The sequence below is a fragment of the Dipodomys merriami genome, unplaced genomic scaffold (assembly GCF_024711535.1).
Source record: "Dipodomys merriami isolate MVZ:Mamm:240054 unplaced genomic scaffold, mDipMer1.0.p SCAF_61, whole genome shotgun sequence".
Classification (NCBI taxonomy): Eukaryota; Metazoa; Chordata; class Mammalia; order Rodentia; family Heteromyidae; genus Dipodomys; species Dipodomys merriami.
Genome location: NW_027206191.1, coordinates 4283356 through 4309663, shown reverse-complemented (window position 1 = coordinate 4309663; position 26308 = coordinate 4283356).

Here is a 26308-nt window from a genome sequence, read left to right as displayed (position 1 = left end):
AGTGTGCGGGTTAGGGTTAGGGTTAGGTTTAGGATGAGGGTTAAGGTAAAGGTTAGGGTGATGGTTTGGGTGTGGGTAAGTGTTATGGTGAGGATTATTTTGAGGGTGAGTTTTAGGATTAGGGTGAGGGTAAGGGTTAGGGTGAGGGTTAGGCTGAGTGTGAGGGTTAGGGTTAGCATTATAGTTACGGTGAGGGTGAAGGTTAGGGTGAGGTTTAGGGTTAGGTTTAGGGATAGGGTGAGGTTTAGGGTTAGTGTGAGAGTTAGGGAGAGGATTAGAGTTAGGGTTAGGGTTAGGTTGAGGGTGTGGGTGAGGTTGAGGTTAAATGTTAGGGTGAGAGTTAGGGTGAGGGTGAGACTTAGGGTTAGCATTAGGGTTAGTGTAAGGGTTAAGTTGACTGTTAGGGATATGGTTGGGGTTAGGGTGAGGGTGAGGTTTAGGGTTAGCATTAGGGTTAGGGTTAGGGTTAGGGTGAGGGTTAGGGTTAGGGTTAGGTTGAGGGTGAGTGTCAGGGATAGGGTTAGGATTAGGGTTAGCTTTAAGGTTAGGCTGAGGGAGAGGGTGAGGTTGTGGGTTCTGGTTAGGAAATGATTATGGTTAGGGTTAGGGTAAGGATTAGGGTGCCGGTGAGGTTTAAAGTGAGGGTTTGGGTGAGGGTTAGGGTTAGGGTTAGGCTTATGGTGAAGGTTCTGGTGAGGGTGAGGGTTAGGCTTAGTGTGAGGGTTAGGGTTAGCGTTAGGTTTAGGGTTAGTGTGAGGATAAGGGTTAGAGTTAAGGTTAGGCTGAGCCTGAGGGTGAGGGTGAGGGTGAGGATGAGGGTTAGCTTTAGGATTAGGTTTAGAGTGAGTTCTAGGGTCAGTGTGAGGGGTAGGGTGAGGGTTAGGGTGAGGGTGAGGGTTTAAGTTAGGAAAGGTTATGATTAGGTTTAGGGTGAGTATTAGGGTGAGGGTGAGGTTTTAGGTGAGGGTTTGGGTGAGGGTTAGGGTTAGGATTAGGCTTAGGGTGGAGGTTCGGGTGAGGGTGAGGGTTAGGTTTAGTGTGAGATGTATGGTTACGGATAGGTTTAGGGTTAGTGTGAGGATAAGTGTTAGGGTGAGGGTTAGGGTGAGAGTGAGGGTTAGGGTTAGCATGAGGGTTAGGATGAAGGTTATGGTGGGTTAGTGTTAGCGTTAAGGTTTGGTTTAGGCTGAGGTTTAGGGTGAGCATACGGTTTAGGGTGAGGTTTAGGGTGAGGGTGAGAGATAGGGTTATTTTCAGGGTAAAGCTTAGGGCGAGGGTTAGGGTGAGGTTGAGGGTTAGGGTTAGCATTATAGTTAGGGTGAAGGTGAAGGTTAGTGTGAGGGTTAGGGTTAGGGTTAGGGACAGGGTTAGGATTAGGATTAGGGTTAGGGTTAGGGTGAGGGTTAGGCTGAGGGGTAGGGGTAGGGTTTGGGTTAGTGTGAGAGTTAGGGTGAGGATTAGAGTTAGGGTTAGGGTTAGGATGAGGGTCTGGTTGAGGGTGAGTTCAAGTGTTAGGGTGAGTGTTAGGGTGAGGGTGAGAGTTAGGGTTAGCATTAGGGTTAGTGTTAGGGTTAGGTTGAGTGTTATGTTTATGGTTGGGGTTAGGGTGAGTGTGAGGTTTAGGGTTAGCATTCGGGTTAGGGTTAGGGTTAGGTTGAGGGTTAAGGTTAGGTTTAGGTTGAGGGTGAGGGTCAGGGATAGGGTTATTATTAGGGTTAGCATTAAGGTTAGGCTGAGTGTGAGGTTGAGGGTGAGGATGAGGGTTAGGGTAAGGGTTAGGTGGAGAGTGAGGGCTAGGGTCATTGTGAGCGGTAGTGTGAGGGTTAGGGTGAGGGTGAGGGTTTTGCTTAGGAAAGGATTATGGTTAGGGTTAGGGTGAGGTTTAGGGTGAGGGTGAGGTTTAAGGTGAGGGTTTGGGTGAGGTTTAGGGTTAGGGTTAGGCTTAGGGTGAAGGTTGAGGTGAGGGTGATGATTAGGGTTAGGGTGAGGGTTACAGTGATGGTGAGGTTTAGGGTGAGGATTAGGGTTAGGGTTAGGGTGAGGTTTATGGTGAGGGGCAGGGTTAGGGTTAGGGTGAGATTTAGGGTTAGTGTGAGGTTTAGCCTTAGAGTTAGGGTTAGTGTAAGGTTAAGATATAGGTTGAGAGTCAGCGTGAGAGTGAGGTTTTGGGTTAGCGTTAGGTTTAGGGTGAGGCTTATGGTGAGGGTTAGGGTTAGGGTTAGGGTTAGGTTGAGGGTGAGGGTTAGAGTTAAGATTAGGGTGAGGTTTAGGGTTGGGTGAGGGTTAGGGTTAGGGATAGGGTGAGTATTAGCGTGAGGGTGAGCTTTAGGGGAGGATTAGGTTTAGTGTGAGGATTAGGGTTAGGGTTAGGGTGAGGGTTAGGGTTAGATTGATGTTTAGGGTGTGGGTGAGTGTTAGGTTGCAGGTGAGGGTGAGGGTGAGTGTGAGGTTGTAGGTGAGGGTTAGGGTTAGGGTGAGGGTTATGGTGACTGTGAGGTTTAGTGTGAGGGTGAGGGTTAGGGTTAGGGTTATGGTGAGGGTTTGGATTACGTTAAGGTGTGGGGTAGAGTAATGGGTAGGGTTAGGGTTAAGGTGAGGATTAGGCTTAATATGAGGTTTAAGATTAGGGTTAGTGTTAGTGTGAGGACAGTTTTAAGGTATGGTTTAGGGTGAGAGTGAGGGTTAGGTTTAGCGTTAGTGTTACCGTGGGGGTGAGGGTAAGGGTGAGGTTTAGGGTGAGGTTGAGGGTTAGGGTTAGGTTTAGGGTTAGGGTGAGGGAGAGGGTGTGGGTAAAGGTGACGGTAAGGGTTAGGGTGAGGATTAAGATTAGGGTGAGCATTAGGGTGAGGGTTAGGGTTAGGTTTAGTGTGAGGATTAGGGTTAGGTTAAGGGTTAGGGATATGTTGAAGGTAAGGGTTAGGGTGAGGTTTAGGGTGAGGGTGAGGGTTAGGGTTAGCTTTAGGTTTTGGGTGAGGGTGAGGGTTAGGGTTAGGTTTAGGGTGTGGGTTAGGTTTAGGATGAGGGTTAGGGATATTGTTAGGTTTAGTGTGAGATTTATGTTTAGGATTCGAGTTAGGGTGAGGGAAAGGCTTAGGGTGAGGTATATGGTGAGGTTGAAGGTTAGGGTGAGGGTAAGGTTAAGGGTTAGGGTTTGGATTAGGGTGAGGGTTAGGCTTAGGCTGAGAGTGAGTTTGAATGTGAGGGTGAGGGGTAGGGTTGGGGTGAGTGTTAGGGTTGGGGTTAGCGTTAAGGTTAAGGTGATGATTAGGGTTGCGTTTAGGGTTAGGATGAGGGTTAGGCTGAGGGTTAGGGTTAGGTTTAGGGTGAGGGTGAGGGTTAAGGTGAGGTTTAGGGTGAGGGTGAGGGTTAGGATTAGGTTCAGGTTTTGGGTGAGGGTTAGGGTTAGGGTTAGGATAGGGTGAGGATTAGTGTTAGGGTTAGGATAGGGTGGGGGTTAGGCTGAGGGAGAGGGTTAGGCTTAAGTTTAGTTTGAGGGTTAGTGTGAGGGTTAGGGTTAGGATTAGGGTGAGGGTGAGGGTGAGGGTAAAGGTTAGGGGGAGTTTTAGGCTGAGGTTGAGGTTTAGGGTTAGCATTCGGATTAGGGTTAGGGTGAGGGTTAGGGTTAGGGTTAGGCTTAGAGTGAGGGTGAGGCTTAGTGTTACCATTAGGGTTAGGATTAGGTATATTGTAAGGGTTAGGGTTAGGGTTAGGATTAGGGTTAGCGTTAGGGTTAGGCTGAGGGTAGGAGTGAGGGTGAGGGTGAGGTTTAGGTTTATGGTGAGGGCTAGGGTGAGGATGGGGGTTAGAAAGAGGGTATGGGTGAGGGTGAGTGTTTCGGTTAGGAAAGGCTTATGGTTAGGTTTAGGGTGAGGATTTGAGTGAGGGTGAGCGTTAAGGTGAGGATTAGGGTTAGGGTGAGCATTATGGTTAGGGTTAGGGTTAGTGTTATTGTTAGATTGATGTTTAGGGTGAGGGTTAGGGTTAGGGTGAAGGTGAAGGTTAGGGTGAGGGTGAGGGTGTAGGTGAGTGTTAGGTTAGGGTGAGGTTTAGAGAGACTGTGAGGGTTAAAGTGAAAGTGAGTGTTAGGGTTAGGGTTAGGGTATGGGTTACTCTTAGATTTAGGGTGAGGGGTAGGTTGAGGGCTACGGTTAGGCTTAGGGTGAGGGTGAGAGTTAATGTGAGGCTTAAGTTTTGGGTTAGGGTTAGTGTGAGGATAATGTTTAGGGTGTGAGTTATTGTGAGAGTGAGGGTTAGGTTTAGTGTTAGGGTTATGGTGGGGGTTAGGGTTAGGGTGAGGGGTCGCGTGAGGGTGAGGCTTAGGGTTAGGTTTAGGTTTAAGGTGAGAGTTAGGTTTAGCTTTAGGGTGAGGTTAAGCGAGAGGGGCAGGGTTAAGTTTTGGGTGAGGGTTCAGGTGAGCGTGAGGGTTAGGGTGTGGGTGACGGTTAGTGTTAGGGTGAGGGTTAAGGTGACGGTAATGGTTTGGGTGAGGGTGAGGATCAGGGTTAGGGTGAGCATTAGGGTGAGTGTTAGGGCTAGAGTTAGTGTGAGGATTAGGTTTAGAGTTAGGGTTATTGTTAGGATTATGGTGAGAATGAGGGCTAGGGTGAAAGTGAGGGTTAGGGTTAAGGTTAAGATGAGGGTTAGGGTTAGCTGAGGGTTAGGGTTAGGTTTAGGGTGAGGGTTAGAGTTAGTGTGATCATTAGGTAGAGGGTGAGGTTTAGCGGGAGGGTGAGGGTTTGCCTTAGGCTTAGGGTGAGTGTGAATGTGAGGGTTAGGTTTAGGATTAGTGTTAGGTTTAGGGTTAGATTTGGTGTGAGGGTTAGGTTTAGTGTGAGGGTTATTGTTAGGGTTAAGGTGAGGGTAAGTATTAGGGTGAGGGTTAGGGTGAGAGTGAGGGTTAGGATTAGCGTGCGTGTTAGTGTGAGGGTTAGGTTTAGAGTTTGGGTTAGTGTGAGCGTAAGTGTTAGGGTGAGGTTTAGGGTTAGGGTGAGGGTTAGGGTTAGCTTTAGGGTTTGGGTGAGGGTTAGGGTTAGGGTTAGGGATAGGGTGAGGATTAGTGTTAGGGTTAGGGTTAGGGTGAGGATTAGGCTGAGGGGTAGGGTTAGGGTTAGGGTTAGGGTGAGGGTTAGTGTGAGGGTTAGGGTTAGGGTTTGGATTAGGGTGAGGATGAGGGTGAGGGTAAGGGTTAGGGTGAGTTTCAGGCTGAGGTTGAGGTTTAGTGTTAGCATTCAGATTAGGGTTAAGGTGATGGTTAGGGTTACGGTTAGGCTTAGAGTGAGAGTGAGGGTTAGTGTTAGCATTAGGGTTAGGATTAGGTATAGTTTAAGGGTTAGGGTTAGGATTAGGGTTATGTTTAGGGTTAGGCTGAGGTTGGGGGTGAGTTTGAGGGTGAGGGTTAGGGTTAGGTTTATGGTGAGGGCTAGGGTGATGGTGGGTGTTAGGATGTGGGTATGGGTGAGGGTGAGGGTTTCGGTTAGGAATGGCTTACAGTTAGGGTTATGGTGAGGATTAGAGTGAGGGTGAGCTTTAAGGTGAGGATTAGGGTTAGGGTGAGCATTAGGTTTAGGGTTATTCTTAGATTGATGTTTAGGGTGAGGGTTAGGGTTAGGTTGAAGGTGAGGGTGAGGGTGAGGGTGAGGTTGTATGTGAGGGTTAGGGTTAGGGTGAGGGTTAGGGTGACTGGAAAGGTTAGGGTGAAGGTGAGGGTTAGTGTTAACGTGAGGGTTAGGGTTAGGTTTAGGGTGAGGGGTCCGGTGATGGCTAGGATTAGGGTTAGGGTGAGGTTGAGGGTTAATGTGAGGGTTAGGGTTAGGGTTAGTTTTAGGGTGTGGATAAGGATAAGGGTGTGAGTTATTGTGAGATTGCGCGTTAGGGTTAGGCTGGGGGTTAGGGTGAGGGTGAGGGTTCGGATTCAGGTGAGGGATAGGGTTAGGTTTAGGTTTAGGGGGAGGGTTAGGGTGAGGTTTAGGGTGAGGGTAAGCGTGAGGGGCAGGGTTAGGTTTTGTGTGAGGGTTCGGGTTCGGGTTCGTGTTAGTGCGTGGGTGACGGTTAGGGGTAGGTTGAAGGATAAGGTTACGGTAAGGGTTAGGGTAAGGGTGAGGATTTGGGTTAGAGTGGGCATTAGGGTGTGTGTTAGGGTTAGTGTTAGTGTGAGGATTAGGTTTAGGGTTAGGGTTAGGGATATGATGAGGTTAAGGGTTAGGGTGAGGTTTAGGGTGAGGGTGAGGGTTAGGGTTAGCGTTAGGGTTTGGGTGAGAGTTAGGGTGAGGGTTAGGGTTAGGGTGAGGGTGAGGGTGAGGGTTAGGTTTAGCATGAGGGTTTGGAATAGGGTTAGGGTTAGGTTGAGAGTTAGGGTTAGGGTCAGTATTAGTGTTAGGGTGAGTTTAAGGCTTAGGGTGAGGGATAGAGTGATGTTTAGGGTTAGGTTTAGGGTGAGGGTGAGGGTGTTATGGTGAGGGCTAGAGTTAGGGTTAGGTTTTGGGTGAGTGTTAGGGTTATGGTGAGGGTGATGGTGAGGGTTAAGATTAGGATTAGGCTTGTGGATAGCATGAGGGTTATAGATAGGGTTAGGGTTAGGGTGAGGGTTAGGGTTAGGGTTAGGTTTAGAGTTAGGGTGTGGGTGAGGGTGAGGGTTCGGGTTTGGATTAGGGTTAAGGTAAGGGTTAGACTGAGGGATAGGCTGAGGGGTAGGGGTAGGTTTAGGGTGAGGGTGAGGGTGAGGGTAAAGTTGAGAGTGAAGGTTAGGATTTGGTTGAGGGTTATGGTTAGCATTAGGGTTAGGGTTAGGGTTAGTGTGAGTGTTAGGATTAGGGTTAGGGTTAGGGTGAGGTGTAGGGTTAGCATTAGGGTTAAGGTTAGGTTTAGGTTGAGGGTTAGGTTTAGGGTAGGGTTACGGGAAGTGTGAGGGTGAGGGTTAGGGTGTGGGTTAGGGTGAAGGTTAGTTTTAGAGTGAGGTTGAGGGTAAGGGTTAGGGTGAGGGCTAGGGTTAGGATTTGGTTTAGGGTGAGTGTCAGGGTTATGGTGAGGGTGAGGTTAAGGGTTAGGTTTAGGATTAGGTTTAGGGTTAGTGTGAGGTTTAGGGTTAGGGTTGTGGTCAGGGTGAGGGTTAGGTTTATGGTTAGGGTTAGAGTTATTCTGAGGGTGAGGGTAAGGGTTAGGATTTGGATTAGGGTTAGGGTTAGGTTTAGGCTGAGGTTGAGGTTGAGGGTGAGGGTGTGGGTTAGGGTTAGTGTGTGTGTTAGGGTTGGGGTTAGGGTTAAGGTAAGGGTGAGGGTTAGGGTTAGGGTTAGGATGAGGGTTAGGCTGAGGGTTAGGGTTAGGGTTAGGGTGAGGGTAAGGGTTAGGGTGAGGGTTAGGGTGAGGGTTAGGATTAAGCTTAGTGTTAGGATGCGGTTTAGGGTGAGGATGAGCTTGAGGTTTATATTTAGCATTAGGGCTAGGGTTAGGGTTAGGGTGATGGTTAGGCATAGGGTTAGGGTTAGGGTGAGGGTCAGGGTTAGGGTTAGAATTAGGGTTAGGGTTAGGGTGAGGGTTAGTTTTAGGGTTAGGGTTAGGTTTATGGTGAGGGCTAGGGTGAGGGTGAGGTTCAGGGTGAATGTTAGGGTGAGGGTATCGGTGACAGTGTGTGTTAGGGTGAGGCTTAGGCTGAACGTGAGGGATAGTGTTAGCATTAGGTTTAGAGTTAGGGTTAGGGTTAGCGTGAGAGTTAGGGTTAGGGTTAGCGTGAGAGTTAGGGTTAGTGCTAGGGTTAGAGCTAGAGTGAGGATGAGGGTGAGTGCTAGGGTTTTGATTAGGGTTAGTGTTAGGGTTAGGGTGAGGGGTAGGCTGAGGGGTAGGGTTAGGGTTGGGGTGAAGTTTAGGGTGAGGTTCAAGTTTAGGGTGAGGGTTAGGGTGAGGGTGAGGGTTAGGGATAGCATAACTTTTAGGGTTAGGGTTAGGGTGAGTGTTAGGCTTATGGTGAGGTTGAGGGTAAGGGTTAGGTTTAGGATTAGGATTAGGGGTGGGTGAGGGTTATGGATAGTGTTAGGGTTAGGGTGAGGGTTAAGGTTAGGGTTAGGGTTAGAATTAGAGTGAGCGTGAGGGTGAGGGTTAGGGTTTGGATTAGGGTTAGGGTTAGGTTTAGGCTGAGGTTGAGGTTGAGGGTGAAGGTCAGGTTTAGGATTAGGGTGAGTGTTAGAGTTGGGGTTAGTATTAAGGTTAGGGTGATTGTTAGTGTTATTGGTAGGTTTAGGATGAGGGTTAGGCTGAGGTTTAGGGTTAGGGTTAGGGTGAGGTTAATGGTTAGGGAGAGGGTTAGTGTGAGGGTGAGGGTTAGGATTAAACTTAGTGTTAGGGTGATATTTAGGGTGAGGGTTAGTGTTAGGATGAGGGTTAGGGTTAGGTTTGGGGAGAGGATAAGGGTTAGGGTGAGTTTTAGGGTGAGTGTCAGGGTTAGGATTAGGCAAAGGTTTAGGGTGAGGGTTAGGGTGACGTTAAGGGTTAGGGATAGGGTTAGGATGAGAGTTAGGCTGAGGATTAGGTTTAGGGTTAGGGTGAGTGGAAGGGTTAGGTTGAGGGTTAGGGTTAGGCTAAGGGGTAGGTTTAGGGTTAGCGTTAGGGTGAGGGTTAATGTGAGGGTTAGGGTTAGGGTTAGGGTGAGAGTGAGGGGAAGGTATAGGGTGACGGTTAGCCTGAGGTTGAGGTTTTGGTTTAGCATTAAGGTTAGGGTTACAGTTAGGGTGAGGGTTAGGGTTAGGGTTAGAATGAGGGTGAGGGTTAGTGTTAGCATTAGGGTGAGGGTTAGGATTAGTCTGAGTGTTAGGGTTAGGGTTAGGGTGAGGGCGAGGGTGAGGGTTAGGGTTAGGGTTAGCAATAGGGTTAAGGTTAGTTTTAGGTTGAGGGTGGGGGTGAGGGTTAGGGTGAGGGTGACGGTGAGGTTTAGTGTTAGCATTATGGTTAGGGTTAGGTTTAGGGTTAGGGTGAGGATTAGGGTTAGGGTTAGGGTTAGAGTTAGAGTGAGGGTGACAGTGAGTGTAAGGGTTAGGGTGAGGGTTAGGTTGAGTTTGAGGTTTAGGTTTAGCATTAGGGTTAGTGTTAGGGTTAGGGTGAGGTTTAGGGACAGGGTTAGGATTAGGGTGAGGGTCAGGTTTAGTGTTAGGTCTAGTATTAGGATTAGGGTGAGGGTTAGCGTTAGGGTTAGGTTTAGGATGAGGGCTACATTGAGGGTGAGGTTTAAGTTGAGGGTTAGGATGAGGGCTAGGGTGACAGTTAGGGTTAGGGTGAGGCTTAGGATGAGGGTGAGGCTTAGTGTTAGCATTAGGGTTAGGGATAGGGTTACGGTTAGGGTGAGTGTTAGGGTTAGGGTTAGGGTTAGAGTTAGAGTGAAGGTGAGGTTGAGGGTTAGGGATTTGATTAGGGTTAGTGTTATGGTTAGGCTGAGGGGTAGGGTTAGGGTTAAGGTGAGATTGAGGGTGAGTGTTCAGGTTAGGGTGAGGGTTAGGGTGAGGTTGAGGGTTAGGAATAGCATTAGTTTTAGGGTTAGGGTTAGGGTGAGGTTTAGGGTTAGGTTTAGGGTGATGGTGAAATTTAGGGTTAGCAGTAGGGTAACGGTTAGGGTTAGGTTGATGGTTAGGTTCAGGATAAGGTTAGGGTGGGTGTGAGGGTGAGGGGTAGGTTTAGGGTTAGGGTGAGGGTTAGGGTTTGGGTGAGGGTTAGGGTTAGTGGAAGTTGAGGGTGAGGGTTACGTTGATGGCTAGGGTTAATGTTAGGGTTAGGTTGAGTGTTAGTGTTAGGGTTAGGTTTAGGGTTAGAGTTACAGTTGTGTTGAGTGTGAGGGTGAGGGTAAGGGTTAGGGTGAGATTGAGGGTTAGAGTTAGTGTTAGGGTTAGAGAGAGTGTGAGGGATAGTGTTAGCATTAGGGTTAGTGTTAGGCTTAGTGTGAGGGTTAGGTTTAGGGTTAGGGTGAGGTTGAGGATGAGGGTTAGGGTTAGACTTAGGTTTAGGGTGAGGGCTAGCATGAGGGTGAGGGTTTGGCTGAGTGTTAGGGTGAGGATGAGGTTTTCATTTAGGAAAGGCTTGGGGTTAGGTTTAGGGTGAGGTTTAGTTTGAGGGTGAGGTTTAAGGTGAGGATTAGGGTTAGGGTGATGATTAGGGTTAGGGTTAGGGTGAGTGTTAGGGTTAGGGTGATTTTTAGGGTGAGGGTGAGGGTTAGGGTAAGGGTGAGGATGTGGGTGAGGTTGAGGTTGTAGCTTGGGGTTAGGTTTAAGGTGAGGGTTCGCTTGACGGTGAGGGTTAGGGTGAAGGTGAGTGTTAGGGTTAGGGTGAAGGTTAGCGTTAGGTTTAGGGTGAGGTTTAGGGTTAATGTGGGTGTTAAGTTTAGCGTTATGGTTAGGGTGAGATTTAAGGTTAGGGTGAGGGTTAGGGTGAGGGTGAGGGTTACGGTTAGCGTGAGGGTTAGGGTTAGAGGCTTTGCGTTAGGGTTCGGGTTAGTTTGAGGGTAAGGGTTATTGTCAAGTTTAGGGTGTGAGTGAGTATTTAGGGTTTGCGTTAGGTTTAGGGTGAGGTTTATGGTGAGCGTTAGGGTTAGGGTTAGGGTGACGGTGAGGGTTAGATTTAGGGTTAAGATGAGGGTTAGGGTTAGAGTTAGTTTTAGGGTGTTGGTGAAGGTGAGGATTAAGATTAGAAATAGGGTTAGCGTTAGTGTTGGGCTGAGGGTGAGGGTGAACTTTATGGTTAGGTTTACGATTAGGGAAAGGGTTACGGCTAGTGTGAGGGTTAAGGTCAGTGTTAGGGTGAGGGTGAAGATTAGGATTAGTGTGAGGGTAAGAGTGAGGTTTAGGATTAGTGTGAGGGTAAGAGTTAGGATTAGGGTTAGGGTTAGTTTGAGGATAAGAGTTAGGGTGAAGTTTAGGGTGAGGGTGAGAGTTAGGGTTAGCGTTAGTGTTAGGGTGACGGTTAGGGTTAGGGTGAGGGTGAGGGTTAGGTTTATGGTGATGTTTAGGGTTAGGTTGAGGGTTAGTATGAGGGTGAGTGTGAGTGTCTGGGTTAGGGTGAGGGTCTGGGTGAAGGTGAGATTGAGCGTGAGGGTTAAGGTTATATTTAGGGTGAAGGTAAGTGTTAGTGTGAGCGTTAGTGTTATGGTGAGGGTCAGGTGAGGGCGAGGGTTAGAATGAGGGTTAGGGTTAGGTTTAGGATTACGTTTAGAGTGACTTTTAGGTTTAGGTTTAGGGTTAGGGTTAGAGTTAGGGTTATTGTTAGGGTTACAGTTACGGTTAGGGTGAGTGTGAGGGCGTGGTTTAGCGTTAGGATTATGGTTAGGGTTAGGGTGAGGGTAGGGTTGAGTGTTAGGGTTATGTTTAGGGTTAGGGGGAGGGTTAGGCTGAGGGTTAGGTTTAGGGTTAGGCTTTGGGTGAGGGTTAGGGTGTAGGTAAGAGTTAGGGTGAGGGTTAGGATGAGGGTGAGCTTTGGGGTAAGGGTTAGGGTAAGGGTTAGGGTGAGGTTTAGGGTTAGGGTGAGGGTTAGGGTTAGCATGAGGGTTAGTGTGAGTGTGAGGGTTAGGGTGAGTGTTAGGGTTAAATTTAGGGATAGGGTGAGTATTAGGGTTAGGGTTTGGGATAGGCTGAGGGGTAGGTTTAGTGTTAGGTTGAGTGTTAGGTTTAGTATGAGGGTCAAGGTTAGGGTTAGGGTCAGGATAAGGGTTAGAGTGAGGTTTAGGGTGAGGATGAGCTTTAGGTTAAGCATTAGGTTTACCGTTAGGGTTAGGATGAGGGTTAGTGTTAGGGTGAGGGTGTAGGTGAGGGTGAGGGTGAGGATTAGTGTTAGTGTTAGTGTGAGGGTTACTGTTAGGGTGAGGGTTAGGGTTAGGGTAAACGTTAGGGTAAGGGTTTGTGTTAGGGTTAGGGTGAGGGTCAGGGTGAGGCTTAGGTTTAGGTTGAGGGTTAGGGTTAGGGTGAGGGTTAGGGTTAGGTTTAGGGTGAGATTTAGGGTTAGGGTGATGTTGATTGTGAGGGTTAGGGTGAGGATGAGGGTGAGTGTTCGGGTGAGGGTGAGGGTTAGGTTTAGATTTAGGGTAAGTTTGAACTTTAGGGTTAGGTTTAACGTTAGGGTGAGGTGTCGGGATAGGGTAACGGTGAGGGTTAGGGTTAGTGCGAGGGTTAGGGATAGGTTAGGGTTAGTATGAGGATAAGGTTTAGGTTTAGGGTTAGGGTGAGGGTGAGGTTTAGGGTTAGCGTTAGGGTTAGGGTAAGGGTGAATGTTAGGGTTAGTGTTAGGGTGAGGGTTAGGTTTAGTGTGCGGTTTAGGGTGAGGTTGAGTGTTAGTGTGAGGGTGAGGGTGAGGGAGAGGGTTAAGGTGAATTTGAGGGTCAGGGTGAGGGTGCGGGTTAGAGTTAGGGTTAGGGTTAGGGTGAAGGTGAGGGTGAGGGTTAGGTTAGGATGAGGGTTAGGGTTAGGGTTAGGCTGAAGGTGAGGTTGAAAATGAAGGGTGAGCGTTAGGGTTAAATTTAGGGTGAGGGTTAGGGTGAGTGTGAGGGATAGTTTGATGATGAGGGTCAGGGTGAGGGGGAGAGTTAGAATGAGGCTGAGGGTGACGATGAGGGTTAGGGTTAGGATTAGGTTTAGGGTGAGTTTTAGGGTTAGGTTTAGGGTTAGGCTGAGGGTTATTGCTAGGTTTAGGTTTAGGGTTAGGTTGAGGGTGAAGCTTAGCATTATGGTTAGGGTTAGAGTTGGAGTGAGGGTGGGGTTGAGGGTTATGTTTAGGATTAGATTTAGTTTTAGGGAAAGACGGAGGGGAAAGGGAAGTTTGAGGGTGAGATTTAGGGTTAGGGTTAGGTTTAGGGTGAGGGCTAGGGTGAGGGTGAGGGTTAGGGTGAGGGTTTCAGTTAGGTAAGGGTTAGGGTTATGGTGATGGTGAGTGTTAAGCTGAGTATAGGTTTAGGTTGAGGGTTTGGGTTATGGTTAGGGTGAGGGTTAGGGTTGGGGTGATATTTAGGGTGACTGTGAGTGTGAGGGTGAGTATGAGGGTTAGGTTTAGGGTGAGTGTGATGGTGAGGGTTAGGATTAGGAATAGTGTTAGGGCTAGGGTTAGGCTGAAGGTGAGGGTGAATGTTAGTCTTTGGGTTAGGATTAGGTTTAGGGAGAGTGTTAAGGTGAGGTTGAGTGTTCAGTTTCGGGTTAGGGTTATGTTGTCGTTGAGGGTGATGGTTAGGGTGAGGATTAGTGTTAGGTTTAGGGTTATGGTGAGGGTAAGGTTTAGGTTGAGGTTTATTGTGAGGATGAGGGTTACGGTTAGTGTTAGTTTTAGGGTGAGGGTTAGGCTTAGTGTTAGGGTGAGGGAGAGTTTTAGGGTTAGGTTTAGGGTTAGAGTTAGGGTTAGGCTGAGGGTGATGGGGAGGGTGAGGGTGAGGGTTAGGTTTAAGGTGAGGGTTAGGGTTAGGGTTAGGGTGAGGGTTAGGATTAGGATGAGGGTTAGGCTGACAGGGTTAGGATTAGTTTGAGGGTTAGGGTTAGGGTTAGGGAGAGGGTTAGGGTTTGATTTAGGGTTAGGATAAGGGTTAGGGTGAGGGTTAGGGTTAGGGTTAGTATGAGGGTTAGATTTAGGGTTAGGTGAGGGTAAATGTTAGGGTGAGGGTTATTGTGAGGGTGAGGTTTAGGGTTGGGGTGAGGATTAGGGTGAAGTTTACGATTAGGGTTACGGTTAGGGTGAAGGTGAAGGTTTGGATAAGTGTTAGTGTGAGGGATAGGTTGAGGGTGAGGGTTAGGGTTAGGGTGAGGGTAAGGTTCATTTTGAGGGTTAGGGTGAGGTTGAGTTAGGGTTAGCATTAGGGTTAGGTTGAGGGTGAGGGTTAGGGAGAGTGTATGGGTTAAAGTTAAGGACAGGGTGAGGATTAGGATAAGTTTTAGGTTTAGTGTGAGGGTTAGGCTGAGGGGTAGGATTAGAGTTAGTGTTTGGGTTAGGTTTAGTGTGAGGGTTAGGGTTAGAGTTAGGGTGACGGTAAGGTTAGGGTGAGGGTTAGGGTGAGTGTAAGGTTTTGGGTTAGAATTAGGGTTAGGGTTAGTGTAAGGATGATGGTTAGGTTTAGGGTTAGGGTGATGGTGACGGTGAGGGTTAGGATAAGGGTTAGGGTGAGGGTTAGTGTTAGGGTGAGGGCTAGGGTGAGGGTGAGGGATAGGGTGAGGGTGAGGGTGAGGGTGAGGTTTTCGGTTAGGTATGGGTTATGGTTAGGGTTAGGGTGAGGATTAGGGTGAGGGTGTGGATTAGTGTTAGGGTTAGGGTTAGGGTGAGGGTGAGCGTTAGAGTTAGGGTTAGTGTGAGGGTTAGGGTTACGGTGAGGTTAGGGTTAGGGTGAGTGTTAGGGTTAGTGTTAGGTTGAGGGTTAGGTTTAGGCTGATGTTTAGTGTGAGGGTGAGGGTAAGGGTGAGGATGAGTGTTCGGGTGAGAGTTAGAGTTAGGTTTACTGTTAGGGATATTGTGAGGTTGAGGGTAAGTTTTAGTATGAATGTTAGGGTGAGGGTGAGGGTTAGGGTTAGGGTGAGGGTTAGGGTGAGGGTTATGGTTAGGGTGAGGTTAAGGGTTAGGTTTAGGGTGAGTGTGAGGTTTAGGGATAGGGTTAGAGTTAGGACGAGAGTTAGGCTGACGGTTAGGTTAAGGGTAAGGGTGAGGGTTAGGGTTAGGTTTAGGATGAGGGTGAGGGTTAGGGTTAGCGTTAGGGTTGGGGTGACGGTTAGTTTTAGGGTGAGGTTGAGGGTTAGACTTAGGGTGATGTTTAGGGTGAGGTTGAGGGTTAGTATGAGGGTGAGGGTGAGGATGAGGGTTAGGGTGAGGTTGAGGGTGAGGGTGAGGTTTAGGATGACGGTTAGGGTTAGATTTAGGTTTAGGATAAGGGTTAGGCTGGGGGTTAGCTTTAGGGTTAGTGTGACTCTTAGGTTTAGGGTTAGTGTTTGGGTTAGGTTGAGGGTGAAGATTTGGTTGAAGGTTAGGCTGAGGGTGAGGGTTAGTGTTATTGTGAGGGTTAGGATGAGGGTTATGTTTAGGGTTATGTTTAGGCTTAGGTTACTGTGAAGGTTAGTTTTAGGGTTAGGGTTAGGTTCAGTGTGAGGAAAAGGGTAGGGTGACGGTTAGGGTGAGGGTGAGGGTTAGGGTTAGCGTTAGGGTTAGGGTGAGGTTTAGGGTTAGGGTGAGTGTGAGGGTTAGAGTTAGGGTGATGTTTAGGGTGAGGTTGAAGTTTAGTATGAGGGTGAGGCTGCGGATGAGGGTTAGGGTGAGGGTGCGGGTGAGGATGAGGTTGAGGATGAGGGTTAGGGTTAGGATTAGTTTTAGGGATAGGGTTAGGGTGAGGGTTAAGGTTTGGGCAATGTTTAGGGTGAAGGTTAGGGTGAGGCTGAGGGTTCGGGTGAGGGTTCGGGTTCAGCTGAAGTTGTGGGTGAGGATTAGGTTTAGGTTGAGGGTTATCCTTAGGTTTAGGATTAGTGTGTGGTTTAGGTGTAGAGGTAGGGTTAGGGTTAGAGTTAGGGTTAGGTTGAGGGTTAGGGAGAGGGGTAGATGTAGGATTAGGGTGAGGTTTAGGGTGAGTGTGAGATTTGGGGTGAGGGTGAGGATTAGGGTTAGGGTTAGGGTGTGTTTGATGGTGAGGGTGAGCGTTAGGGTTAGGATTAGGTGTAGGGTGAGTTTTAGAGTTAGGTATAGGGTTAGAGTTATGGTTATTGTTAGGGTTAGTGTTAGGGTTAGGGTGAGGGTGAGGGTGTGGTCTTCGGTTAGGTAAGGGTTAGGTTTATGGTGAGGATTAGGGTGAGGTTGAGATTTAAGCTGAGGATAGGTTTAGGGTGAGGGTTAGTGATAGGGTTATGGTGAGGTTTAGGGTTAGGGTGATGTTTAGGGTGAGAGTGAGGGTCACGGTGAGGGTGCGGGTTAGGGTTAGCGTTAGGTTGAGGGTTAGGGTGAGGGTGATGTTTATTTTGAGGGTGAGGGTTAGGGTTTGGGTGATTGTTCGAGTGAGGGTGAGGGTTAGGATGATTGTGAGGGTCAGGGTAAGAGTTAGGGTTAGGGTGAGGGGTATGGTGAGACTTTGGTTTAGGAATAGGGTTAGGGTTAGGGTTAGGATTAGGGTTAGGGTTCAGGTTAGGTTTAGGGTGAGGGTAAGGATTAGGGTGAGGGTGAGGTTGAGAGTGATGGTTAAGTTGTGGGTGAAGTTTAGGGTTAGTGTGATGGTTAGGTTTAGGGTTAGGGTTAGGGGTAGGGTGAGGGTAAGGGTTAGGGTTAGGGTGATGGTGAGGGTGAGGGTTTCGGTAAGGGTGAGGGTGAGTGTAAGTGTTAGGGTGAGAGTTAGGCTGAGGGTGAGGGTTAGTGTTATTGTTAGTATTTGGATTAGGGTGAGGTTGAGAGAGAGGGTTAATGGTTAGGGTTAGGGTTAGGGTTAGGGTTTGGGTTAGGATTAGGGTGAGGGTGAGTGTGAGGGTGAGGTTTAGGGATAGGGTAAGGTTGAGGGTTAGGGTTAGGATGAAGGATTGGGTGATGGTGAGGGTTACGTTTAGGGTTATGGTTAGGGTTAGGTTTAGGCTGAGGGGGAAGGGGAAGGAGAGGTTGAGGCTAAGGGTGAGGTTTAGGGTTAGGGTGAGGGCTAGGGTGAGTGTGAGGGGAAGTGTGAGGGTGGAAGTGAGGGTTTCATTTACCTTATCGTTATGATTAGGGTGAAGTTTAGGTTGAGCGTGAGGGTTAAGGTGAGGTTAGGGTTAGGGTGAGGGTTACTGTTAGGCTTAGGGTGAGGTTTAGGGTTAGGGTATGTTTAGGGTGAATGTGAGCGTTCGGTGAGGGTGAGGGGGAGGGGGAGGGGGAGGGCTAGTGTTAGGGTTAGGTTTAGGGTGAGGGTACATATGAGGGTTAGGATTAGGAATAGGGTTAGCGTTAGTGTTAGGCTGAGGGTATGGGTTAGGGTGAGGTTAAGGGTGAGGGAGAGGGTTAGGGTTAGGGATAGGTTTAGCCTGAGGGCTAGGGTGAGGAGAGGGTTAGTGTGAGGGTTAGGGTGAGGGATTCGTTTAGGTAAGGTTAGGGTTATGGTGAGGATTAGCGTGAGGTTGAGGGATAGGTTGTGGGTTATGTTTAGGGTGAGGGTTAGAATTAGGTTTAGGGTAAGGGTTAGGTTTTGGGTGATGGTTAGGGTTCGGGTTCGGGTTAGGGTGAGGATGAGTGTTCGGGGAAGGGTGAGGGTTCGGGTGAGGGAGAGGGATAGGGTGTGGGTGAGGATTAGGGTTAGGGTTAGGGTTAGTGGGAGGTTGAGGGTTAGGGATAGGTTTAGAATTAGGTTGAGGGTTAGGGTTAGTGTTAGGGTGAGGGTTAGTGTTAGGGAGCGGGTTATTGTGAGGGTGAGGGTGAGCATTAAGGTTAGGATTAGGGTAAGTTTGAGGGTGAGGGTTAGGTTTAGAATTAGGGTTAGGTTTAGGGTTAGGTTGAGTGATACGGTGAGGGTGAGGGTGAGGGTGAGGGTGAGGGTTAGGGTTAGGGTGAGAATTAGGGTTAGGGTTAGGCTTAGGGTTATGGTGAAGGTAAGGGTTAGGGTGAGGTATATTGTGAGGATGAGGGTTAGGGTTAGTGTTAGGGTTAGGGTGAGGCTTAGGCTTACATTTAGTATTAGGGTGAGGTTGAGGTATAGGGTGAGTTTTAGCGCTATGGTGATGGTTAGGTATAGGGTTAGGGTGAGGGTGAGGGAGATTGTTAGGTTTAGCATTAGGGTGAGGGTGACGGTGAGGGTTATGAATAGGGTAAGTATTTGGTTTAGGATGAGGGTGAGGGTGACAGTAAGGGTGTGGGTTAGGGTTAGGCTGAGGGTTAGGTTTAGGGTTAGGGTTAGGAGGAGGTTTAGTGTGTGGGTAACTTTTAGGGTGAGGTTTAGGGTGAGGGTAAGGGTTAGGGTTAGGGTGAGTGTAAGGGTTGGGGTTAGGGTTAAGATTAGGGATAGAGTGAGGATTAGGGTTAAGTTTAGGATGAGGGTTACGATGAGGGGTAGGTTTAGGATTAGAGTGAGGGTTAGGTTTAGTGTGAGGTTTAGGGTTAGGGTTAGGGTGAGAGATTGGTTTAGTCTGAGGGTTAGGGTTAGGGTTAGTGTGAGGGTAAGGTGTAGGGTGAGGGTTAGGCTGAGAGTGAGATTTAGGGTTAACATTATATTTAGGGTTTTGGTTAGGATGAGGATTAGGGTTAGGTGAGGGTGAGATAGAGGGTGAGGAAGAGTGTTTGATTTAGGTAAAGTGTGAGGGTTAGTGGTAGATTGAGGGTTAGTTTTAGGGTAATTGTTAGGGTTAGGGTAAGGGTTAGGGTGAGGTTAAGTGTAATGGTTGGTTTAGTGTGAGTTTCAGGGTGAAGGTTAGCGTTAGGTTGAGGCTTAGGGTTGGTGTGAGTGTTAGGGTTAGTGTTAGGGTGAAAGTTATGGTTAGGGTGATGTTTATTGTGAGGGTAAGGGTGAGGATAATGGTGAGTGTTCGGGTGAGGGTGTGGGGTCGAGTGAGGGTGAGGGTTAGGGTGTGGTTGAGGCTTAGGGTTAGGGTGAAGGTTAGGGTGACGGTGAGGGTTAGCCTGAGGGTTAGGGTTAGGGTTAGTGTTAGGGTGACAGTTAGGTTGAGGTGTCGGGATAGGGTTAGGGAGAGGGTTAGGGTTAGTTTGACGGTTAGGGTTAGGGTTAGGGTTGGTGTGAGGTTAAGGATTCGGGTGAGGTTTAGGGTGATGGTGAGGGTTAGGGTTAGTGTTAGGTTTAGGTTTAGGGTTAGGGTTAGGGTGTCGGTGAGGTTTAGGGTTAAGGTGATGTTTAATGTGATGTTTAGTGTTAGTGTGAGGGTGAGGGTTAGTGTGAGGATGTGGGTGAGGTTGTGGTTGAGGATGAGGTTTAGCGTTAGGTTTTGGGTGAGGTGAGGGTGAAAATGAAGGTGAGGGTTAGGATTAGGGTGAGGGTTAGGGTTAGGGTTAGGGTTAGGATGAGGTTTAGGCTGAGTGTTAAGGGTATGGTTAGTGTGAGGGTTAGGGCTAGGGTGTGGGTGAGGGTGAGGTTTAGGTTTAGTTTTAGGGTGAGTTTTAGGGTTAGGGTTAGATTTAGATTTAGGCTTATTTTTAGGGTTAGGGTTAGGGTGAGGGTGAGGGTGAGGGTTTGGTTTAGGTAAGGGTTAAGGTTAGGGTGAGGGTAAGGTTTAGGGTGAGGGTGAGGGTGAGTGTTGGGGTGAGGGTGAGTGTGAGGGTTAGATTTTCGGATAGGGTTAGGGTTAGCGTGAGGTATAGGTTGAAGATTAGGGTTAATGTGAGGGTTAGTGTTAGTGTGAGGGTTAGTGTGAGGATAAGGGTTAGGTTGAGGGTTAGGATAAGGGTGAGGAGTAGGTTTAGCGTTAGCGATAGGGTGAGCGTTAGGGTGAGGGTTAGGTTTAGGCTGAGGGTGAGGTTTAGGTTTAGGGTTAGGGTTAGGGTTAGGCTTAGGGTGAGGGTGAGGGTGAGGGTTAAGTTTATGATAAGGGTAAGGTTTAGGGTTAGGGTTAGTGTGAGAGTCAGGGTGAGGGTTATGTTTAGGTAGAGGTTTAGGGTTAGGCTCAGGGGTAGGGTTAGGGTGATGTTTATTGTGAGGGTGAAGGTTAGGATGAGAGTGAGTGTTAGGGTGAGTGTGAGGGTTCGTGTGAGGGTTAGGGTTAGGGTGATGTTTAGGGTGCGGTTTATATTTAGGGTAAGTTTTAGGCTTCGGATGAGTGTGAGGTTTAGGGTGTGGGTGAGGATTTGGTTTAGGTTGAGTGTTAGGGTGACGTTGAGGTTTGGGATTGCGGGTGAGAGTTAGGGTTAGTTTTAGGGTGAGGGATAGGGTTAGGATTAGAGTGAGGGCTAGGGTGAGGCTGAGGGTTAGGTTGAGCGTGAGGGTGAGGGTGAGGGCTTCGTTTAGGTAAGGGTTAGGTTTAGAGTTAGAGTTAGGATTGGAAGAGGGTGAGGATTATATTGAGGGGTAGGGTTAGGGTGAGGGTTAACGTTAGGGTTAGGGTGAGGGTTAGGGTTAGTTTGATGTTTAGTATGAGGGTGAGGGTTACTATTAGGTTTAGCGTTAGGGAAAGGGTTAGATTAGCTTTAGTGTTAGGGTGAGGGTTAGGGTTAGTGTGAGAGTAAGGGTTAGGGTTATAGTTAGGGTTAGTGTGAGGATAAGTGTTAGGGTGAGGTTTAGGTTGCATGTGAGAGTTAAGTTTATTGTTGGGGTTAGGGTGAGGGATAGGGTGAGGGTTAGGGTTAGGGTTACGATTTGGGTTAAGGTGAGGGTTAGGGTTTGGGTGATGTTTAGGGTGAGGGTGAGGGTTAGGGTGAGGGTGAGGTTGAGGGTGAGGGTTACGGTTAGTGTTAGGGTTTGGGTGAGGGTGAGGGTTAGGGTTCGGTTGAGGTTTACGGTTAGGCTGAGTTGAGGGTGAGGGTGAGGGTGAGGGTTAAGTTTAGGGTTAGGATGAGGGTGAGTGTTAGGGTTAGGTTTAGGATTAGGGTTAGGGTTAGGGTTATTCTGAAGTTTAGGGTTTGGGTGAAGGTGAGGTTTAGGGGTGAGGGTTAGTGTTAGGTTTAGGTTGAGGGTTAGGGTTAGTGTGAGGGTTACGGTGAGGGGTAGGTTGAAGGTGAAGCTTAGGGTGAGGGTGAGGAAGAGTGTGAGGGTTAGCATTTTGATTAGGGTTAGGGTGAGTTTTATGGTTAGGTTAGGGATATTGTTAGGATTATAGTTAGGAGGAGGGCTAGGGTGAAGATGATGGTTACGGTTACGGCTAGGATGAGGGTTAGGTTTTTGGGTGAGGGTTAGGGTTAGGTTTAGTGTGAGGGTTAGGGTTAGGGTTAGGGTTTGGGTTAGGTTGAGGGTAAAGTTTAGGGTAAGCGTTAGGGTGAGGGTGAGGGTTAGAGTGAGGATGAGGGGTAGGATGAGGGTTAGGTATAGGGCGAGGTTTAGGGTGAGGTTTAGGTTTAGGGTTAGGGATAGGGTGAGGATTAGGGTGTGGGTAAGTGTTAGGGTGAGCGTTAGGGTGAGGATGAGTGTTAGGGTTAGGGTGAGGGTAAGGGTTAGGGTGAGGTTTAGGGTGAGTGTGAGGGTTAGGGTTAGCATTAGGGTTAGTGTGTGGGTGAGGGTTAGGGTTAGGGTTAAGTTTATGGATAGGGTGAGGATTAGGGTTAGGGTTAGGTTTAGTGTGAGGGTTAGGCTAAGTGGTATGGTTAGGATTAGGGTGAGGGTTAGGTTTACTGTGAGGTTTAGGGTTAGGGTTAGGTTGAGGGTTAGGTTTACTATGAGGGTTAGGGTTAGGTTTAGGGTGAGGGTAAGGTTTGGGGTGAGTGTTAGGCTGAGGGTGAGTTTTAGGATTAGCCTTAGGTTTACAGTTAGGGTTAGGATGAGGGTTAGGGTTAGGGTGAGGGTGAGGTAGAGGGTGAGGATGAGTGTTAGGTTTAGGTTTAGTGTGAGGGTTAGTGTTAGGGTGAGGTTTAGGTTTAGGATGAGTGTTAGGGTTTGGGTAAGGTTTAGAGTGAGGGTTAAGGTTAGGATTAGTTTAGGGTGAGGATCACGGTGAGGGTTAGGGTTAGGTTGAAGCTTAGGTTTAGGGTGAGGGTTAGGGTTTGTGTTAGGGTGAGAGTTAGGGTTAGGGTCATGTTTCTTGTGAGGGTGAGGGTTAGGGTAAGGGTGAGTGTTCGGGTGAGGGTGAGGATTCGGTTGAGGGTGAGGGTTAAGTTGTGGTTGAGGCTTAGGGGTAGGGTGAGGTTTAGGGTGATGGGGAGGGTTAGGCTGAGGGTGAAGTTTAGGTTTACGATTAGGGTTTGTTTGAGGGTTAGGATTAAGGTTAGGGTTAGTCTGAGTATAAGGTTTATGGTGAGGTTTAGGGTGAGGGTGAGGGTCAGGATTAGCGTTAGTGTTAGGGTGAGGGTTAGGGTTAGGGTGAGGGTTAGGGTTAGGGTGATGTTTAGGGTGAGGTTGAGGGTTAGTGTGAGGGGGAGGGGGAGGGTTAGGGTGAGGGTGCAGGTGAGGGTGAGGCTGAGGATGAGGGTTAGGTTTAGGTTTTGGGTCATGGTGAGGGTTAGGGTTAGGATTAGAGTTACGGTTATGCTGAGGGTGAGGGTGAAAGTGAGGGTGAGGGTTAGGGTTAGGGTGATGGTTCGGGTTAGTGTGAGGGTTAGTGTGATGTTGAGGGTCAGCATGAGAGTGTGGGTTAAAATGAGGGTAAGGGTGAGGGTGAGGGTTAGGGTTAGGATTAGTTTTAGGGTGAGTTTTAGGGTTGGGGTTAGGGTTACAGTTATGGTTATTTTTAGGGTTAGGGTTAGGGTGAGGGTGAGGATGAGGGTTTCCATTAGGTAAGGGTTAAGTTTAGGGTGAGGATTAGGGTGACCGTGAGAGTTAAGCTGAGGTTAGGTTAAGGGTGAGGGTGAGGGTTAGGGTTAGGGTGAGGATTAGGGTTAGGGTGATGTTTAGGGTGAGGGTGAAGTTTAGGGTGAGGGTGAGGGTTATGGTTAACATTACGTTTACCGTTAGGGTTTGGATGAGGGTTAGATTTAGGTTGAGGTTGAGGGTGAGGGTGGTGGTGAGGGTTATTGTTAGGGTTAGTGTGGTTGTTATTGTTATGGTGAGGGTTAGGTTTAGGGTGAGGGTTAGGGTTACGGTGAGTGTTAGGGTGAGGGTTAGGTTTAGGGTTATGGTTAGGGTTCAGGTGAGAGTTCGGGTGAGGGTTAGGTTTAGGTTGAAATTTAGGATTAGGGTGAGGGTTAGGTTTAGGTTGAGGTTGAGGGTAAGTGTTAGGATGAGGGTTAGCGTGAGGGTGATAGGGTTAGGGTGAGGGTTAGGGTTAGGGTTAGAGTTAGGGTGAGTGTGAGGGTTAGGGTCAGGTTTGGGGTTAGGATAAGGGTTAGGTTGAGGGTTAGGGTTAAGGTGAGTGTGTGTGTTAAGTTTAGGTTTAGGGTTTGGGTTAGATTGAAGGTAAAGTTTAGTGTGAGGTTTAGGGTGAGTGTGAGGTTTAGGGTTAGGGTGAGTGTTAGGGTGATGGTTAGGTTTAGGGTTAGGTTTAGGGTGAAGTTTAGGATGTGGGTAACTTTTAGGGTGAGGGTGAGGGTGAGGGTTAGGGTTAGGGTTAGGGTGAGGGAAAGGGTTAGGTTGAGGGTCAGGGTGAGGTGGAGGGTTAGGGTTAGCATTGGGGTTAGGGTGATGGTGAAGTTGAAAGTGAAGGTGAGGGGTAGGGTTAGGGTGAGTGTTAGGGTTAGGTTAGGGCTAGGATGAGGTTCAGGCTGAATGTTAAGTTTAAGATTAGTGTGAGGGTTAGGGTGAGGGTTCGGGTGAGGGTGTGGTTTAGGGTTAGTTTTAGGGTGAGTTTTAGGGTTAGGGTAAGGGTTGAAGTTAGGGTTATTGTTAGGGTTAGTGTTAGGGTGAGGGTGAGGATGAGGGTTTCGTTTAGATAAGAGTTAGGGTTAGGGTGAGGATTAGGGTGAGGGTGAGGGTTAACCTGAGTTTAGGTTTAGGGTGAGGGTTAGGGTTAGGGTTTGGGTGAGGGTTAGGTTTAGGGTGATGTTTAGTGTGAGGGTGAGGGTTAGGGTGAGGGTTAGGGTTACGGTGAGGGTGAGGGTGTGGGTGAGTGTTAGAGTTAGTGTTAGTTTTAGGTTGCATATGAGGGTAAGTGTTAGGAATAGGAATAGAGTTAGGGTTAGGGTTAGGCTGAGGTTGAGGGTCAGGGTGAGGGTGAAGGTTAGGGTTAGGGTTACTGTTAGGTTGAGAGTTATGGAGAAGGGTAGGATTAGGGTTAGGGTGAGGTTTAGGGTGAGTGTGAGGCTTAAGGTGAGGGTGAGAGTGAGGGTTAGGGTTTGGGTTAGGGTTAGAGTTAGGGTGAGTTTGAAGTTGGGGGTTAGGTTTAGGATTAGGCTTAAGGTTAGGGTTAGTGTGAGTGTTAGTGTGAGGGTGAGGGTTCGGGTGAGAGTGAGGGTTAGGGTGTGCATGAGGTTTAGGGTTTCGGTGAGGATTAGGGTTAGGATTAGGGTTAGGGTTCTGGTGAATTTAAGGATTAGGGTGAGGTTTAGTGTGAGGGTGAGGGTGAGGGTTAGTGTTAGGGATAGGGCGAGAGTTACGGTGAGTGGTAGGGTTAGGGTTAGGGTTAGGGTGATGGTGAGGTATAGGGTGAGGCTTAGCGTTAGGGTGAGGTTTAGGGTTACGGTTAGGGTTAGTGTGAGGGTGATGGTGAGTGTTAAGGTTAGGTTGAGGGTTAGAGTTTGGGTGAGGGTGAGGGTGAGTGTTAGGATTAGTGTTAGGATTAGGGTTAGGCTGAGGGTGATGTGGAGGGTGAGGGTAAGGGTTAGGGTTAGGATGAGGGTTAGTGTTAGGGTTAGGGTTAGGGTTAGGGTGAGGTTTAGGGTTAGGTTTAGAGTTAGGCTGAGGGTTAGGGTTAGGGTTAGTGTTAGGATTAGGTTTAGCATTAGGGTAAGTGCTAGGGTGAGGGTAAATTTTAGGGTGAATTTTAGGTTTATGTTGAAGTTTAGGGTTAGGTTGAGGGTTAGGTTGAAGGTTAGGTTTATGGTTAGTGATAGGGTGACTGTTAGGGTGTGGGTAAGTGTTAGGGTGAGGGTTAGGTTGAGGGTGAGGGTTAGGGTGAGGGCGAGGGTTAGGGTGAGGATTTGTGTTAAAGTTAAGGATAGGATGAGGATTTGGGTTAGGCTTAGGTTTAGGGTGAGGGTTAGGCTGAGGGGTAGGGTTAGGGTTAGGGTGAGGCTTAGGTTTAGTGTGAGGGTTAGGGTTAGGGTTAGGGTGACAGTAAGGGTTACATTGAGGGTTAGGGTGATTGTGAGTTTTAGGGTTAGCATTAGGTTTAGGGTTAGGCTTAGGATGAGTGCTAGGGTTAGGTTTAGGTTTAGGATTAGGATGAGGGTGAGTTTTAGGGTTAGGGTTAGTTTGAGGCTTAGTGTTAGGTGTGGGCTAGGGTGAGGGTCAGGGTTAGGGTGAGGGTGAGGGTGAGGGTGAGGTTTTTGGTTATGTAAGGTTTAGGATTAGGGTTAGGTTGAGGATTAATGTGAGGGTGTGGGTTAGGGTTAGTGTTAGGGTTAGGGTGAGGGTGATGTTGAGGGTGAGGGTGAGTGTTAGAATGAGGGTTAGGGTTAGGTTTAGGGTGAGGGTGAGGGTGAGGCTTAGGGTGAGGGTTAGGATGAAGCTTAGGGTTAGGGTGACGGTTAAATTTAGGGTGAGGATTAGGGTTAGGGTGACGGTGAGGGTAAGGGTTAGGGTTAGGGTTAGGGTTAGGGTTAAGGTGAGGGTGAGGGTCAGAGTTAGCATTAGGGTTCGGCTTAGGGTTCGGGTGAGTGAAAGTATAGGTAGAGGGTTAGGGTGAGGGTTAGGATTAGGGTTATTTTTCGGGTGAGGGTTAGTGTGAATGTTAGTTTTAGAGTTAGGGTTAAGGTTAAGTTGTTAGTTAGGCTGAGGGTAACTTTTCGGGTGAGGGTTTTGGGGAGGGTGAGGGATATGGTTAAGGTGAGGGAAAGGTTAGGGCGAGGTTTAGGGTATGGTTGAGGGTTAATTTTAGCAATAGGTTGATGGTGAGGTTCAGGGTTAGGGTGAGGTTGAGGTTGTAGGGTTAGCATTAGGATTAGTGTTAGGGTTAGGGTGAGGGTTAGGTTTAGGGTTAGGTTTAGAGTTAGGGTGAGTTTGAAAGTGAGGTTTAGGGTTTGTATTAGGGTTAGGTTTAGGGTTAGTCTGAGGGTGAGGTTGAGGGTGAGGGTGAGGTTTATTGTTAGGTGAGGGTTAGGGTTTGTGTTAGGACTAAGGTCAGGATGAGGATTAGGGTTAGGTTTAGGATGAGGGTTAGGCTGAGGGGTAGGGTTACTGTTTGTTTGAGGATAAGGGTTAGGGTGAGTGTTAGTGTGAGGGTTAGGTTTAGGTTTAGGCTTAGGGTTCCGATGAGGGTTAGGGTGAGATTTAGTGTTAGTGTTAAGGTTAGGTTTAGCGTGAGGGTTAGGGTGAGTCTAAGGGTTAGGGTGATGGTTAGGCTGAGGGTGAGGGGTAGGGTTAAAATGAATGTAAGTGTTAGGGCGAAGTTTAGGGTGAGGTTGACTGTTAATGTTAGCATTAGGGTTAAGGTGAGGGTGAGGGTTAGGGTGAGAGTTAGGTTTAGGGTTAGGGATAGGGTGAGGATTAGTGTTAGGGTTAGGTTTAGGTTGAGGATTAGGCTGAGCTCTATGGTTAGGGTTAGGGTTAGGGTGAGGGTTAGGGTGAGGGTTATGGTTAGGGTTAGGGTTAGGGTGAGGTTGAGGGTGAGGGTAAAGTTTAGGGTGAGGTTTAAGGTGAGTTTGAGGTTTAGGGTTAGCATTAGGATTAGTGTTAGGGTTAGGGTGAGGTTTAGGTTTAGGG